The sequence below is a fragment of the Cyanistes caeruleus genome, chromosome 10 (genome assembly GCF_971803275.1).
Source record: "Cyanistes caeruleus chromosome 10, bCyaCae1.hap1.1, whole genome shotgun sequence".
Classification (NCBI taxonomy): Eukaryota; Metazoa; Chordata; class Aves; order Passeriformes; family Paridae; genus Cyanistes; species Cyanistes caeruleus.
The window spans coordinates 6,527,748-6,541,577 of NC_141710.1; the positions used below are offsets into that span (position 1 = coordinate 6,527,748).

Consider the following 13,830-nt stretch of genomic DNA (forward strand, 5'->3'; position numbering starts at 1 on the left):
TTCATACAAACCAGATTTGTGCAATGTCACGTAAAATCAGCTGGGGAGAGAATGGACCTTAAAATCATCTAGCTTGAGTCCCCTCAATGGCTTCTGCAACTCTTCTCTGGACAACCTGTCCCGGTGTGTCACCGCTCTCTGCCAAAAAAGATTCCTTCCTAATATCAAACCTATATATTCCTGCTTTCAGTTTCAGACCTGCTGTAGCCCTTGACCCATCTCTACTCACTCCTGCCAAGCATCCTTTCCTTTCTTGACTGAATGTCTCCTGGGAGCCTTCTCTTTTCTTTGCTACACAACCCCAAACCTCTCAGCCTGTCCTCACAGGACAATGGCTCCAGTTGCCTGCTGGTCTTTGTGGCTCCTCTGGACCCTCTGCAGCAGGTCCGTGTGCTTCTTTGGCTCTGGGTCCTAGAACGGGATGCAGTACCCCAGCTAAGGTGTCATGAGAGCCGAGTAGAGAGAGACAATCCCCTCCCTCAACCTGTTGGCCACTCAGCTCTGGATGCAGCCCACAATACAATTGGATGGTTGCACTTTGCTGCTAGCAGGCGGTGCAGGTTCACGTTCAGTATTTCAGCCACCAGAACCTGCAAATCCCCATCTGCAGGGCTGCTCTCAATCCTCTCATGGCCTAGACTGTGTCCATGTTTGGGATTATCCCGACCTTGGCTCTTGACCTTGTTGAATTCCATGAGGTTTGCACAGACCCACCTCTCCATCCTGCCCTCTGGATGGCATCCCTTCCTCTAGAGTACCAACCCCATCACTCAGCTCAACGTCATGCACAAACCAGCTGAGGATGCACTCATTCCCTCCTCCCAGGTCTCCCAAGAAGGTGTTAAATATTCCTGTTCCCATCACCAAGCCCAGTGAAACCACACTCATCACAGGCTGGACACCACTCGAGTTGGACATCGAGCTGTCATCCACAAGTCCTTGAGTGTCGCCATCCATCCAATTCCATATGGAATGCGTGGCCACCCCACATAAAATCCACATCACTCCTGTTTAGGATATGAGCTCTGTTATTCCTTGAGCACCTGAGTCTGTGGCACGCAGTCCACTGGAGTCCACACTGGGTGACTCAGGTTTGCCTGGAGCTCAGGGATTTTCCCAGCTCTTCCACATCACCCTGACACCCACGTGCTCTGGGAGACCCATCCAGTGTCCCTTTGAAATGTAAAATGCATGGAATGGGAAACCCCATCCCTGACCCAGAAAAAAAGAGCCATGGGCTTTGGGCTCCCTGCCCTCAGCCTTTTCCCCAAAGCTGCCATCCAGGGCTCTGGCCTCTGGGATGAGCACGCTGAGCAAAACAGGTCAGAGTGGCTGTGGGTCTCTTTCAGGGAAGGACGCAGCATCACTTTGATCACACAACCAGGCCGTGGTACAGCCTGTGGACTGTAAGCAAGCTCCCCATGGCTGTCACTCAGGCCTGCAGGGGACATCCTTCCGGCAGAACGTGGACTTTCCCTTGCCACTCAGCTTTGCTACCTGCATGCAGAGTTGGGTCTCTTCCCCACTATAGGGTTGTGCAATGTTGACTTTCTGCCTCAACTGACCCACAGTCTTCTGGCCCTCTGTGATGGCCCGTGGAAGAAATGACTCTCAGGATTAGCCCGAGTGCCTGCACTGAAAGCTCCTTGAGAGCTGACCTGAGGTGTCTCTTTTTGGCTGAATTTAACAGTGACTGGAGCCAAAGTAACAGACAATATGAACAAGAGACAGAAGCAATAGACACTACACAAATTCAGTTCAACTCATGTTATACACTGGCCTGGGATGTCCAATTGACCTTAGGAAACTGGGTCACACATCAATCATTTCCATGTTTTGAGATGTGAAACTGGTGAAAAATGCTTGAGATGAAAGAGGCAGGGACCCCATCAGCATCGATGCCTCGCAAGTGGCCACTCCCAGGAGTTTGGGTGTTTCACAAACAAGGAATGTTTGTGGCCCCACAGGGCTCTGGGACACGGCATAAAAGGCTGCGCTGCTGCAGGCTCTGCATCCTCCTCTCTGGCCTCCCTTTCCTCGAGGAACGAGGTAAGCCTGAGTCCGCTCCATGCCTCCCTGTGGGAAGAGCTGCTGTCATGGAGGCTGCCCAGGTTGATCCTTGGGCTGCCTCAGCCTGGCCCTGACACGGAAGCGTTGAAGGGCCGGCAGCCTTTCCATGCTGGTGGCTGGGGACAGGTGGGGAGAGGGGGCTTTGATGCAGCAGAAGGGGATCAGTGGGGCTCTGCTGCAGGGGGATGTGCCCAGCAGAATTAGCACCTTCAGTGGGCTAACAAAATGTGGCAGTGCATCCCCAGACATGTCTAGCACAGCCATGTCTGTTCTGGAGATGGGCTGTGAGCAGTCTTTCCACGGGAGCCTTAAAGCCTCTGTGCTGGGTCCTATTCCTGAAGTGGGGCGGCCTTCCCGTGCCGTGCCACTGGGAGGGCAGTGGGGGGGTCGTGGCAGCTGTAGGCACAGAGTGTGTTTGGCAGAGCAAATGTGTCCCTGGAGAGAGCCTTGGGACAGAGAGACAGAGTGATGCTGAGGCTGTTCCCTGCTCCCTGCTCTGTGTTGCAGCCTTGCCTCCTGCACCGAGAGATGTCTTGCTGCAGACCCTGTCCCCCACGGCCCTGCGGCCCCTGTGGCCCAACGCCCCTTGCAAGCAGCTGCAGCGAGCCGTGCCTCGCCCGCTGTGCTGACTCCACGGTGTACATCGAGCCTTCGCCGGTGGTGGTGACCCTGCCGGGCCCCATCCTCACCTCTTTCCCTCAGAGCACGGCCGTGGGATCCTCTCTGTCAGCTGCTGTGGGCAGCTCCCTCAGCACCTCAGGGGTTCCCATCTCTTCTGGGGGCTCCCTTGGCCTGGGGGGCTCAGGCCTGTGCCTGCCTATCCCCCGCTGCGGTCAGATCTGCTGAAGCCGGCGCATCGTCCCCTTTCTCCTCGGCAAATGGGCCCAGCTCTTTCCCTCCCTGGCCCCTGCACACCTGTTCCTTGGTCTCTGTTCTGTGCCACCGCTTTTGATCCTTCTCATTAAAGGCTTTGTGCAGCACTGCTGGAGACTCCTGCTCGTTTGTTCTCCTCCTCCCTCAGCTACCACCTGCGCTGCCAGGGTGAGCACTGGCTGCTGTCCTGAGCTTACCGGCAGCTACTCAAGAACTGCCAAACATGAACCCAGAGCACCAAAGGCTCTCTCACTGAGCTTGGGTCTGTAGCCTGGAGATCACGGCCCTGCAGGGCTTGGTGGCAATTTGTTCCATGTGAGAGTTAATACAAATATTTTGAGTAACTTTTCAGTCCTGTCAAAGCTTCTTCAGAAAAGCACAGCAAAATCAATCTTCTCTCTTCTATTGGTGATGTGGGGATGTGTCGGTGGCATGAGTATAGGACTGTGGGATGGAAAGGAGAAAAGACTTCTTTTCATGGCTGGACAGAGGCATTCTGGATTCAAGAGAGTTTGACAGCAAAGTTCACTCTGTTATTCACAGAGTTCTGTTATTAAATTGATGAAGCAAAAATAGAATATTGTATTGGAATCAATATTTAATGTTTTCAAGGGAGACTCCATTCAGAAGTGTATATTATGCAAATGATAGGGAATCAAAATAAAAGTATGTGAAAACATTCAGCAGCACTCGATCCAAAGTCAGAGCCATTACTTAATTACAAATTCACAGGAACAACATTCATACCATTATCAATTCTCTCTCCCTTTCTCTCACACGTGGGCGCTCACACAGACCCACACACAAACAGATCCACACACACACTCCCCTAGATAGATGTCAGTTCATTTCTATTTAGGTTGCTTGTATTTTGTTTGGTTTTGTTGTTCCTTTCCTGTTCCTATTAAATCTGGCTTCTGCTGATACCCTTGCCAGTGAGTTTTTGAAGCCATCTCAAGCACTGGTTTTTAGCAGGAGCCTTGGCCTGAAGTGCCGGGGCGTCGGTGTGGTGGCACAGGGCATGCGATGAGCAGGGCAGGGAGGGCTGGAGCAGGTAGTTGTGGCCGAGTGGTGAAGGCGATGGACTAGAAATCCATTGGGGTTTCCCCGCGCAGGTTCGAATCCTGCCAACTACGGGGCACACGCCCCTTTTGGGCTGCGGGCGCCTGACAACGCTGTGCAGGTACCAGCCCGCAGGTGGGTGCCATGGACAGCAGCTGGAGCTGCCCAGAGAGCTCCTGCACTTCAGCCCCAGGAACTGTACTAGGTCCTACTGTAGGTTCCTTCTGCTCCTTCTGCAACTGCCGTTAGATCGGCATTGCATGTCCTGACTCTGGATTTTTCCCTCTGGGGGAGCAGACCCCTTTCAAACAGACTCCAGCAAATTAAAGTGGCCTCTGGTTTGTACAGACTGTTCTTGATGTATTTTCGCAGCTTGTTGCGTCCCTCCCTGGCCGGCACAGAACTGAGGTGTTGGGCAGGTGCAGTATCACGGCGTGCTGGGAGCGGAGCTGGATTTCTGTGCAGGGCTGCAGCCATGAGGATGTCACTGGATTTCAGGTGCCCTCATCCCTAGCAAAGCCCAAGGCTGCAGCCTGCCTTCGGGGCAGCCTTGAGGATGTGCAGGGCCAGCGTGGGTGGTCAAAGGGCAAGCGGCTGTGCAGGGCTGTGAGCGGGAGGTGTGGGAGAAGGGCAAGACCAGGTCCTGGAGCTGTGGGGCGCACGGCCAAGGGAGATGAACTTGTCAGGGTGTGTATTTTTTGGGCTGGGGGATGCTGAGCAGGGAGGAAGGGAAGGAGTGAGGGCCAGCAGTACCCAGCAGCATGGAGCTGCAGTGAGGGCAATGGCAGCCAAGGCTCCGGAGGAGCAGAGTGGCGCAGCGGGAGCGTGCTGGGCCCATAACCCAGAGGTCGATGGATCAAAACCATCCTCTGCTAAGGCACTTTTTTCACAGCAGCAGACACAGCTTCCCCCACAAGGCCCTGCACATTGAGGGCACACAGGTTTTCCTCCCTTCCCTGAAGGCAGGTCAATCCCAGTTCCCCAGGCACAGGAGGGCACCTCCAGGCCTATGCAGGGGCAGAGGAGGCTCAGGCTGCTCCATGTGCTGGACACACAGACCTGGGAGCTTTCTCTGTCCTCATCTGTTTGCTGCCGTGACCGTTCGGAGGCTGATCCAGCAGATTTCCAAAGGTACGCGCAGGTGACTTCCCAAGGCTTGCCCAGACTCAGAAAGAGATTGTTGCAATTTGGGAAAGACAAGATAGTGCAAGTTTCGTGTCTGGTGCTCCTAAGAAAGGCCATGCCAGGCTTGCAGAAGAAGCTGTGATGCTGCCCTGAGGGATGGTGTGATTAGAGAGTGCCTGGAGGCCCTGCAGGGAAGGCTGCTCGTGGTGAGAGATGTCCAAGGCGATGGAGAGACAGCCAGGCTCAGCTGGGGGCAGAAGGCAGAGCGAGGCTGGGCACAGGGGCCAGAGGTGACCGGTATAGGAGGTCCCATGGTGTAATGGTGAGCACTCTGGACTCTGAATCCAGTGATCTGAGTTCAAATCTCAGTGGGACCTCAGCCTTTTTGTTCCCTCAGGCCTTCCCTCAGCACGCTTACACCCTCACACCTCTACTCTGCTGCTGCTTCACTTGTGGAGACTGCTCTGATGAATCACACAGCAGCTGAGGTGGAGACCACCACCCAAAATGGGTCAGGCACAGGAGGCTGCTCTGGGACTGTCCTATGTCGCATGCATCCAAAAGGGAGCACTGGGCTACGCACTCTGGGCAGCTGTTTCCATGTTGCACCATTCCCACAGTAACAGCAGGTTACTCCCCGTGGCAGAACTTGTGTGCCCAGCCCTGTCCACTGCTCCTTTCTTGCTCCTTCCCTCTGCGGCTTCTTTTCCTCTTTTCCCTGTCAATGTCTTTTCCTAGCTCTGCAATCAGTTCAAGGAGCTCTACCAACATTGGAAGAAGGAGGAGAACAAACGAGCAGGAGTCTCCAGCAGTGCTGCACAAAGCCTTTAATGAGAAGGATCAAAAGCGGTGGCACAGAACAGAGACCAAGGAACAGGTGTGCAGGGGCCAGGGAGGGAAAGAGCTGGGCCCATTTGCCGAGGAGAAAGGGGACGATGCGCCGGCTTCAGCAGATCTGACCGCAGCGGGGGATAGGCAGGCACAGGCCTGAGCCCCCCAGGCCAAGGGAGCCCCCAGAAGAGATGGGAACCCCTGAGGTGCTGAGGGAGCTGCCCACAGCAGCTGACAGAGAGGATCCCACGGCCGTGCTCTGAGGGAAAGAGGTGAGGATGGGGCCCGGCAGGGTCACCACCACCGGCGAAGGCTCGATGTACACCGTGGAGTCAGCACAGCGGGCGAGGCACGGCTCGCTGCAGCTGCTTGCAAGGGGCGTTGGGCCACAGGGGCCGCAGGGCCGTGGGGGACAGGGTCTGCAGCAAGACATCTCTCGGTGCAGGAGGCAAGGCTGCAACACAGAGCAGGGAGCAGGGAACAGCCTCAGCATCACTCTGTCTCTCTGTCCCAAGGCTCTCTCCAGGGACACATTTGCTCTGCCAAACACACTCTGTGCCTACAGCTGCCACGACCCCCCCACTGCCCTCCCAGTGGCACGGCACGGGAAGGCCGCCCCACTTCAGGAATAGGACCCAGCACAGAGGCTTTAAGGCTCCCGTGGAAAGACTGCTCACAGCCCATCTCCAGAACAGACATGGCTGTGCTAGACATGTCTGGGGATGCACTGCCACATTTTGTTAGCCCACTGAAGGTGCTAATTCTGCTGGGCACATCCCTCTGCAGCAGAGCCCCACTGATCCCCTTCTGCTGCATCAAAGCCCCCTCTCCCCACCTGTCCCCAGCCACCAGCATGGAAAGGCTGCCGGCCCTTCAACGCTTCCGTGTCAGGGCCAGGCTGAGGCAGCCCAAGGATCAACCTGGGCAGCCTCCATGACAGCAGCTCTTCCCACAGGGAGGCATGGAGCGGACTCAGGCTTACCTCGTTCCTCGAGGAAAGGGAGGCCAGAGAGGAGGATGCAGAGCCTGCAGCAGCGCAGCCTTTTATGCCGTGTCCCAGAGCCCTGTGGGGCCACAAACATTCCTTGTTTGTGAAACACCCAAACTCCTGGGAGTGGCCACTTGCGAGGCATCGCTGCTGATGGGGTCCCTGCCTCTTTCATCTCAAGCATTTTTCACTAGTTTCACATCTCAAAACATGGAAATGATTGATGTGTGACCCAGTTTCCTAAGGTCAATTGGACATCCCAGGCCAGTGTATAACATGAGTTGAACTGAATTTGTGTAGTGTCTATTGCTTCTGTCTCTTGTTCATATTGTCTGTTACTTTGGCTCCAGTCACAGTTAAATTCAGCCAAAAAGAGACACCTCAGGTCAGCTCTCAAGGAGCTTTCAGTGCAGGCACTCGGGCTAATCCTGAGAGTCATTTCTTCCACGGGCCATCACAGAGGGCCAGAAGACCGTGGGTCAGTTGAGGCAGAAAGTCAACATTGCACAACCCTATAGTGGGGAAGAGACCCAACTCTGCATGCAGGTAGCAAAGCTGAGTGGCAAGGAAAGTCCACGTTCTGCCGGAAGGATGTCCCCTGCAGGCCTGAGTGACAGCCATGGGGAGCTTGCTTACAGTCCACAGGCTGTACCACGGCCTGGTTGTGTGATCAAAGTGATGCTGCGTCCTTCCCTGAAAGAGACCCACAGCCACTCTGACCTGTTTTGCTCAGCGTGCTCATCCCAGAGGCCAGAGCCCTGGATGGCAGCTTTGGGGAAAAGGCTGAGGGCAGGGAGCCCAAAGCCCATGGCTCTTTTTTTCTGGGTCAGGGATGGGGTTTCCCATTCCATGCATTTTACATTTCAAAGGGACACTGGATGGGTCTCCCAGAGCACGTGGGTGTCAGGGTGATGTGGAAGAGCTGGGAAAATCCCTGAGCTCCAGGCAAACCTGAGTCACCCAGTGTGGACTCCAGTGGACTGCGTGCCACAGACTCAGGTGCTCAAGGAATAACAGAGCTCATATCCTAAACAGGAGTGATGTGGATTTTATGTGGGGTGGCCACGCATTCCATATGGAATTGGATGGATGGCGACACTCAAGGACTTGTGGATGACAGCTCGATGTCCAACTCGAGTGGTGTCCAGCCTGTGATGAGTGTGGTTTCACTGGGCTTGGTGATGGGAACAGGAATATTTAACACCTTCTTGGGAGACCTGGGAGGAGGGAATGAGTGCATCCTCAGCTGGTTTGTGCATGACGTTGAGCTGAGTGATGGGGTTGGTACTCTAGAGGAAGGGATGCCATCCAGAGGGCAGGATGGAGAGGTGGGTCTGTGCAAACCTCATGGAATTCAACAAGGTCAAGAGCCAAGGTCGGGATAATCCCAAACATGGACACAGTCTAGGCCATGAGAGGATTGAGAGCAGCCCTGCAGATGGGGATTTGCAGGTTCTGGTGGCTGAAATACTGAACGTGAACCTGCACCGCCTGCTAGCAGCAAAGTGCAACCATCCAATTGTATTGTGGGCTGCATCCAGAGCTGAGTGGCCAACAGGTTGAGGGAGGGGATTGTCTCTCTCTACTCGGCTCTCATGACGCCTTAGCTGGGGTACTGCATCCCGTTCTAGGACCCAGAGCCAAAGAAGCACACGGACCTGCTGCAGAGGGTCCAGAGGAGCCACAAAGACCAGCAGGCAACTGGAGCCATTGTCCTGTGAGGACAGGCTGCGAGGTTTGGGGTTGTGTAGCAAAGAAAAGAGAAGGCTCCCAGGAGACATTCAGTCAAGAAAGGAAAGGATGCTTGGCAGGAGTGAGTAGAGATGGGTCAAGGGCTACAGCAGGTCTGAAACTGAAAGCAGGAATATATAGGTTTGATATTGGGAAGGAATGTTTTTGGCAGAGAGCGGTGACACACCGGGACAGGTTGTCCAGAGAAGAGTTGCAGAAGCCATCGAGGGGACTCAAGCTAGATGATTTTAAGGTCCATTCCCTCCCCAGCTGATTTTACGTGACATTGCACAAATCTGGTTTGTATGAAGTGGGACAACACAATTTGAGATGAAAGAGGCAGGGACTTCATCAGCAGCGATGCCTCGCAAGTGGCCACTCCCAGGAGTTTGGGTGTTTCACAAACAAGGAATGTTTGTGGCCCCACAGGGCTCTGGGACACGGCATAAAAGGCTGCGCTGCTGCAGGCTCTGCATCCTCCTCTCTGGCCTCCCTTTCCTCGAGGAACGAGGTAAGCCTGAGTCCGCTCCATGCCTCCCTGTGGGAAGAGCTGCTGTCATGGAGGCTGCCCAGGTTGATCCTTGGGCTGCCTCAGCCTGGCCCTGACACGGAAGCGTTGAAGGGCCGGCAGCCTTTCCATGCTGGTGGCTGGGGACAGGTGGGGAGAGGGGGCTTTGATGCAGCAGAAGGGGATCAGTGGGGCTCTGCTGCAGGGGGATGTGCCCAGCAGAATTAGCACCTTCAGTGGGCTAACAAAATGTGGCAGTGCATCCCCAGACATGTCTAGCACAGCCATGTCTGTTCTGGAGATGGGCTGTGAGCAGTCTTTCCACGGGAGCCTTAAAGCCTCTGTGCTGGGTCCTATTCCTGAAGTGGGGCGGCCTTCCCGTGCCGTGCCACTGGGAGGGCAGTGGGGGGGTCGTGGCAGCTGTAGGCACAGAGTGTGTTTGGCAGAGCAAATGTGTCCCTGGAGAGAGCCTTGGGACAGAGAGACAGAGTGATGCTGAGGCTGTTCCCTGCTCCCTGCTCTGTGTTGCAGCCTTGCCTCCTGCACCGAGAGATGTCTTGCTGCAGACCCTGTCCCCCACGGCCCTGCGGCCCCTGTGGCCCAACGCCCCTTGCAAGCAGCTGCAGCGAGCCGTGCCTCGCCCGCTGTGCTGACTCCACGGTGTACATCGAGCCTTCGCCGGTGGTGGTGACCCTGCCGGGCCCCATCCTCACCTCTTTCCCTCAGAGCACGGCCGTGGGATCCTCTCTGTCAGCTGCTGTGGGCAGCTCCCTCAGCACCTCAGGGGTTCCCATCTCTTCTGGGGGCTCCCTTGGCCTGGGGGGCTCAGGCCTGTGCCTGCCTATCCCCCGCTGCGGTCAGATCTGCTGAAGCCGGCGCATCGTCCCCTTTCTCCTCGGCAAATGGGCCCAGCTCTTTCCCTCCCTGGCCCCTGCACACCTGTTCCTTGGTCTCTGTTCTGTGCCACTGCTTTTGATCCTTCTCATTAAAGGCTTTGTGCAGCATTGCTGGAGACTCCTGCTCGTTTGTTCTCCTCCTCCCTCAGCTACCACCTGCTCTGCCAGGGTGAGCACTGGCTGCTGTCCTGAGCTTACCGGCAGCTACTCAAGAACTGCCAAACATGAACCCAGAGCACCAAAGGCTCTCTCACTGAGCTTGGGTCTGTAGCCTGGAGATCACGGCCCTGCAGGGCTTGGTGGCAATTTGTTCCATGTGAGAGTTAATACAAATATTTTGAGTAACTTTTCAGTCCTGTCAAAGCTTCTTCAGAAAAGCACAGCAAAATCAATCTTCTCTCTTCTATTGGTGATGTGGGGATGTGTCGGTGGCATGAGTATAGGACTGTGGGATGGAAAGGAGAAAAGACTTCTTTTCATGGCTGGACAGAGGCATTCTGGATTCAAGAGAGTTTGACAGCAAAGTTCACTCTGTTATTCACAGAGTTCTGTTATTAAATTGATGAAGCAAAAATAGAATATTGTATTGGAATCAATATTTAATGTTTTCAAGGGAGACTCCATTCAGAAGTGTATATTATGCAAATGATAGGGATTCAAAATAAAAGTATGTGAAAACATTCAGCAGCACTCGATCCAAAGTCAGAGCCATTACTTAATTACAAATTCACAGGAACAACATTCATACCATTATCAATTCTCTCTCCCTTTCTCTCACACGTGGGCGCTCACACAGACCCACACACAAACAGATCCACACACACACTCCCCTAGATAGATGTCAGTTCATTTCTATTTAGGTTGCTTGTATTTTGTTTGGTTTTGTTGTTCCTTTCCTGTTCCTATTAAATCTGGCTTCTGCTGATACCCTTGCCAGTGAGTTTTTGAAGCCATCTCAAGCACTGGTTTTTAGCAGGAGCCTTGGCCTGAAGTGCCGGGGCGTCGGTGTGGTGGCACAGGGCATGCGATGAGCAGGGCAGGGAGGGCTGGAGCAGGTAGTTGTGGCCGAGTGGTGAAGGCGATGGACTAGAAATCCATTGGGGTTTCCCCGCGCAGGTTCGAATCCTGCCAACTACGGGGCACACGCCCCTTTTGGGCTGCGGGCGCCTGACAACGCTGTGCGGGTACCAGCCCGCAGGTGGGTGCCATGGACAGCAGCTGGAGCTGCCCAGAGAGCTCCTGCACTTCAGCCCCAGGAACTGTACTAGGTCCTACTGTAGGTTCCTTCTGCTCCTTCTGCAACTGCCGTTAGATCGGCATTGCATGTCCTGACTCTGGATTTTTCCCTCTGGGGGAGCAGACCCCTTTCAAACAGACTCCAGCAAATTAAAGTGGCCTCTGGTTTGTACAGACTGTTCTTGATGTATTTTCGCAGCTTGTTGCGTCCCTCCCTGGCCGGCACAGAACTGAGGTGTTGGGCAGGTGCAGTATCACGGCGTGCTGGGAGCGGAGCTGGATTTCTGTGCAGGGCTGCAGCCATGAGGATGTCACTGGATTTCAGGTGCCCTCATCCCTAGCAAAGCCCAAGGCTGCAGCCTGCCTTCGGGGCAGCCTTGAGGATGTGCAGGGCCAGCGTGGGTGGTCAAAGGGCAAGCGGCTGTGCAGGGCTGTGAGCGGGAGGTGTGGGAGAAGGGCAAGACCAGGTCCTGGAGCTGTGGGGCGCACGGCCAAGGGAGATGAACTTGTCAGGGTGTGTATTTTTTGGGCTGGGGGATGCTGAGCAGGGAGGAAGGGAAGGAGTGAGGGCCAGCAGTACCCAGCAGCATGGAGCTGCAGTGAGGGCAATGGCAGCCAAGGCTCCGGAGGAGCAGAGTGGCGCAGCGGGAGCGTGCTGGGCCCATAACCCAGAGGTCGATGGATCAAAACCATCCTCTGCTAAGGCACTTTTTTCACAGCAGCAGACACAGCTTCCCCCACAAGGCCCTGCACATTGAGGGCACACAGGTTTTCCTCCCTTCCCTGAAGGCAGGTCAATCCCAGTTCCCCAGGCACAGGAGGGCACCTCCAGGCCTATGCAGGGGCAGAGGAGGCTCAGGCTGCTCCATGTGCTGGACACACAGACCTGGGAGCTTTCTCTGTCCTCATCTGTTTGCTGCCGTGACCGTTCGGAGGCTGATCCAGCAGATTTCCAAAGGTACGCGCAGGTGACTTCCCAAGGCTTGCCCAGACTCAGAAAGAGATTGTTGCAATTTGGGAAAGACAAGATAGTGCAAGTTTCGTGTCTGGTGCTCCTAAGAAAGGCCATGCCAGGCTTGCAGAAGAAGCTGTGATGCTGCCCTGAGGGATGGTGTGATTAGAGAGTGCCTGGAGGCCCTGCAGGGAAGGCTGCTCGTGGTGAGAGATGTCCAAGGCGATGGAGAGACAGCCAGGCTCAGCTGGGGGCAGAAGGCAGAGCGAGGCTGGGCACAGGGGCCAGAGGTGACCGGTATAGGAGGTCCCATGGTGTAATGGTGAGCACTCTGGACTCTGAATCCAGTGATCTGAGTTCAAATCTCAGTGGGACCTCAGCCTTTTTGTTCCCTCAGGCCTTCCCTCAGCACGCTTACACCCTCACACCTCTACTCTGCTGCTGCTTCACTTGTGGAGACTGCTCTGATGAATCACACAGCAGCTGAGGTGGAGACCACCACCCAAAATGGGTCAGGCACAGGAGGCTGCTCTGGGACTGTCCTATGTCGCATGCATCCAAAAGGGAGCACTGGGCTACGCACTCTGGGCAGCTGTTTCCATGTTGCACCATTCCCACAGTAACAGCAGGTTACTCCCCGTGGCAGAACTTGTGTGCCCAGCCCTGTCCACTGCTCCTTTCTTGCTCCTTCCCTCTGCGGCTTCTTTTCCTCTTTTCCCTGTCAATGTCTTTTCCTAGCTCTGCAATCAGTTCAAGGAGCTCTACCAACATTGGAAGAAGGAGGAGAACAAACGAGCAGGAGTCTCCAGCAGTGCTGCACAAAGCCTTTAATGAGAAGGATCAAAAGCGGTGGCACAGAACAGAGACCAAGGAACAGGTGTGCAGGGGCCAGGGAGGGAAAGAGCTGGGCCCATTTGCCGAGGAGAAAGGGGACGATGCGCCGGCTTCAGCAGATCTGACCGCAGCGGGGGATAGGCAGGCACAGGCCTGAGCCCCCCAGGCCAAGGGAGCCCCCAGAAGAGATGGGAACCCCTGAGGTGCTGAGGGAGCTGCCCACAGCAGCTGACAGAGAGGATCCCACGGCCGTGCTCTGAGGGAAAGAGGTGAGGATGGGGCCCGGCAGGGTCACCACCACCGGCGAAGGCTCGATGTACACCGTGGAGTCAGCACAGCGGGCGAGGCACGGCTCGCTGCAGCTGCTTGCAAGGGGCGTTGGGCCACAGGGGCCGCAGGGCCGTGGGGGACAGGGTCTGCAGCAAGACATCTCTCGGTGCAGGAGGCAAGGCTGCAACACAGAGCAGGGAGCAGGGAACAGCCTCAGCATCACTCTGTCTCTCTGTCCCAAGGCTCTCTCCAGGGACACATTTGCTCTGCCAAACACACTCTGTGCCTACAGCTGCCACGACCCCCCCACTGCCCTCCCAGTGGCACGGCACGGGAAGGCCGCCCCACTTCAGGAATAGGACCCAGCACAGAGGCTTTAAGGCTCCCGTGGAAAGACTGCTCACAGCCCATCTCCAGAACAGACATGGCTGTGCTAGACATGTCTGGGGATGCA

The 13,830-nt window shown here is 55.5% G+C and overlaps 6 non-coding genes across 6 annotated transcripts; all 6 read left to right on the top strand.

The window, feature by feature from the left end:
- The first annotated feature begins 3,997 nt into the window (after window positions 1-3,997).
- On the top strand, window positions 3,998-4,079 carry TRNAS-AGA (transfer RNA serine (anticodon AGA)). Its single transcript has one exon. It is a non-coding gene; the product is annotated as a tRNA-Ser (tRNA).
- A 729-nt stretch (window positions 4,080-4,808) lies between these two features.
- On the top strand, window positions 4,809-4,880 carry TRNAM-CAU (transfer RNA methionine (anticodon CAU)). Its single transcript has one exon. It is a non-coding gene; the product is annotated as a tRNA-Met (tRNA).
- A 555-nt stretch (window positions 4,881-5,435) lies between these two features.
- On the top strand, window positions 5,436-5,507 carry TRNAQ-CUG (transfer RNA glutamine (anticodon CUG)). Its single transcript has one exon. It is a non-coding gene; the product is annotated as a tRNA-Gln (tRNA).
- A 5,632-nt stretch (window positions 5,508-11,139) lies between these two features.
- Window positions 11,140-11,221, top strand: TRNAS-AGA (transfer RNA serine (anticodon AGA)). The gene has a single exon. It is a non-coding gene; the product is annotated as a tRNA-Ser (tRNA).
- A 729-nt stretch (window positions 11,222-11,950) lies between these two features.
- On the top strand, window positions 11,951-12,022 carry TRNAM-CAU (transfer RNA methionine (anticodon CAU)). The gene has a single exon. It is a non-coding gene; the product is annotated as a tRNA-Met (tRNA).
- A 555-nt stretch (window positions 12,023-12,577) lies between these two features.
- Window positions 12,578-12,649, top strand: TRNAQ-CUG (transfer RNA glutamine (anticodon CUG)). The gene has a single exon. It is a non-coding gene; the product is annotated as a tRNA-Gln (tRNA).
- Window positions 12,650-13,830: the final 1,181 nt, after the last annotated feature.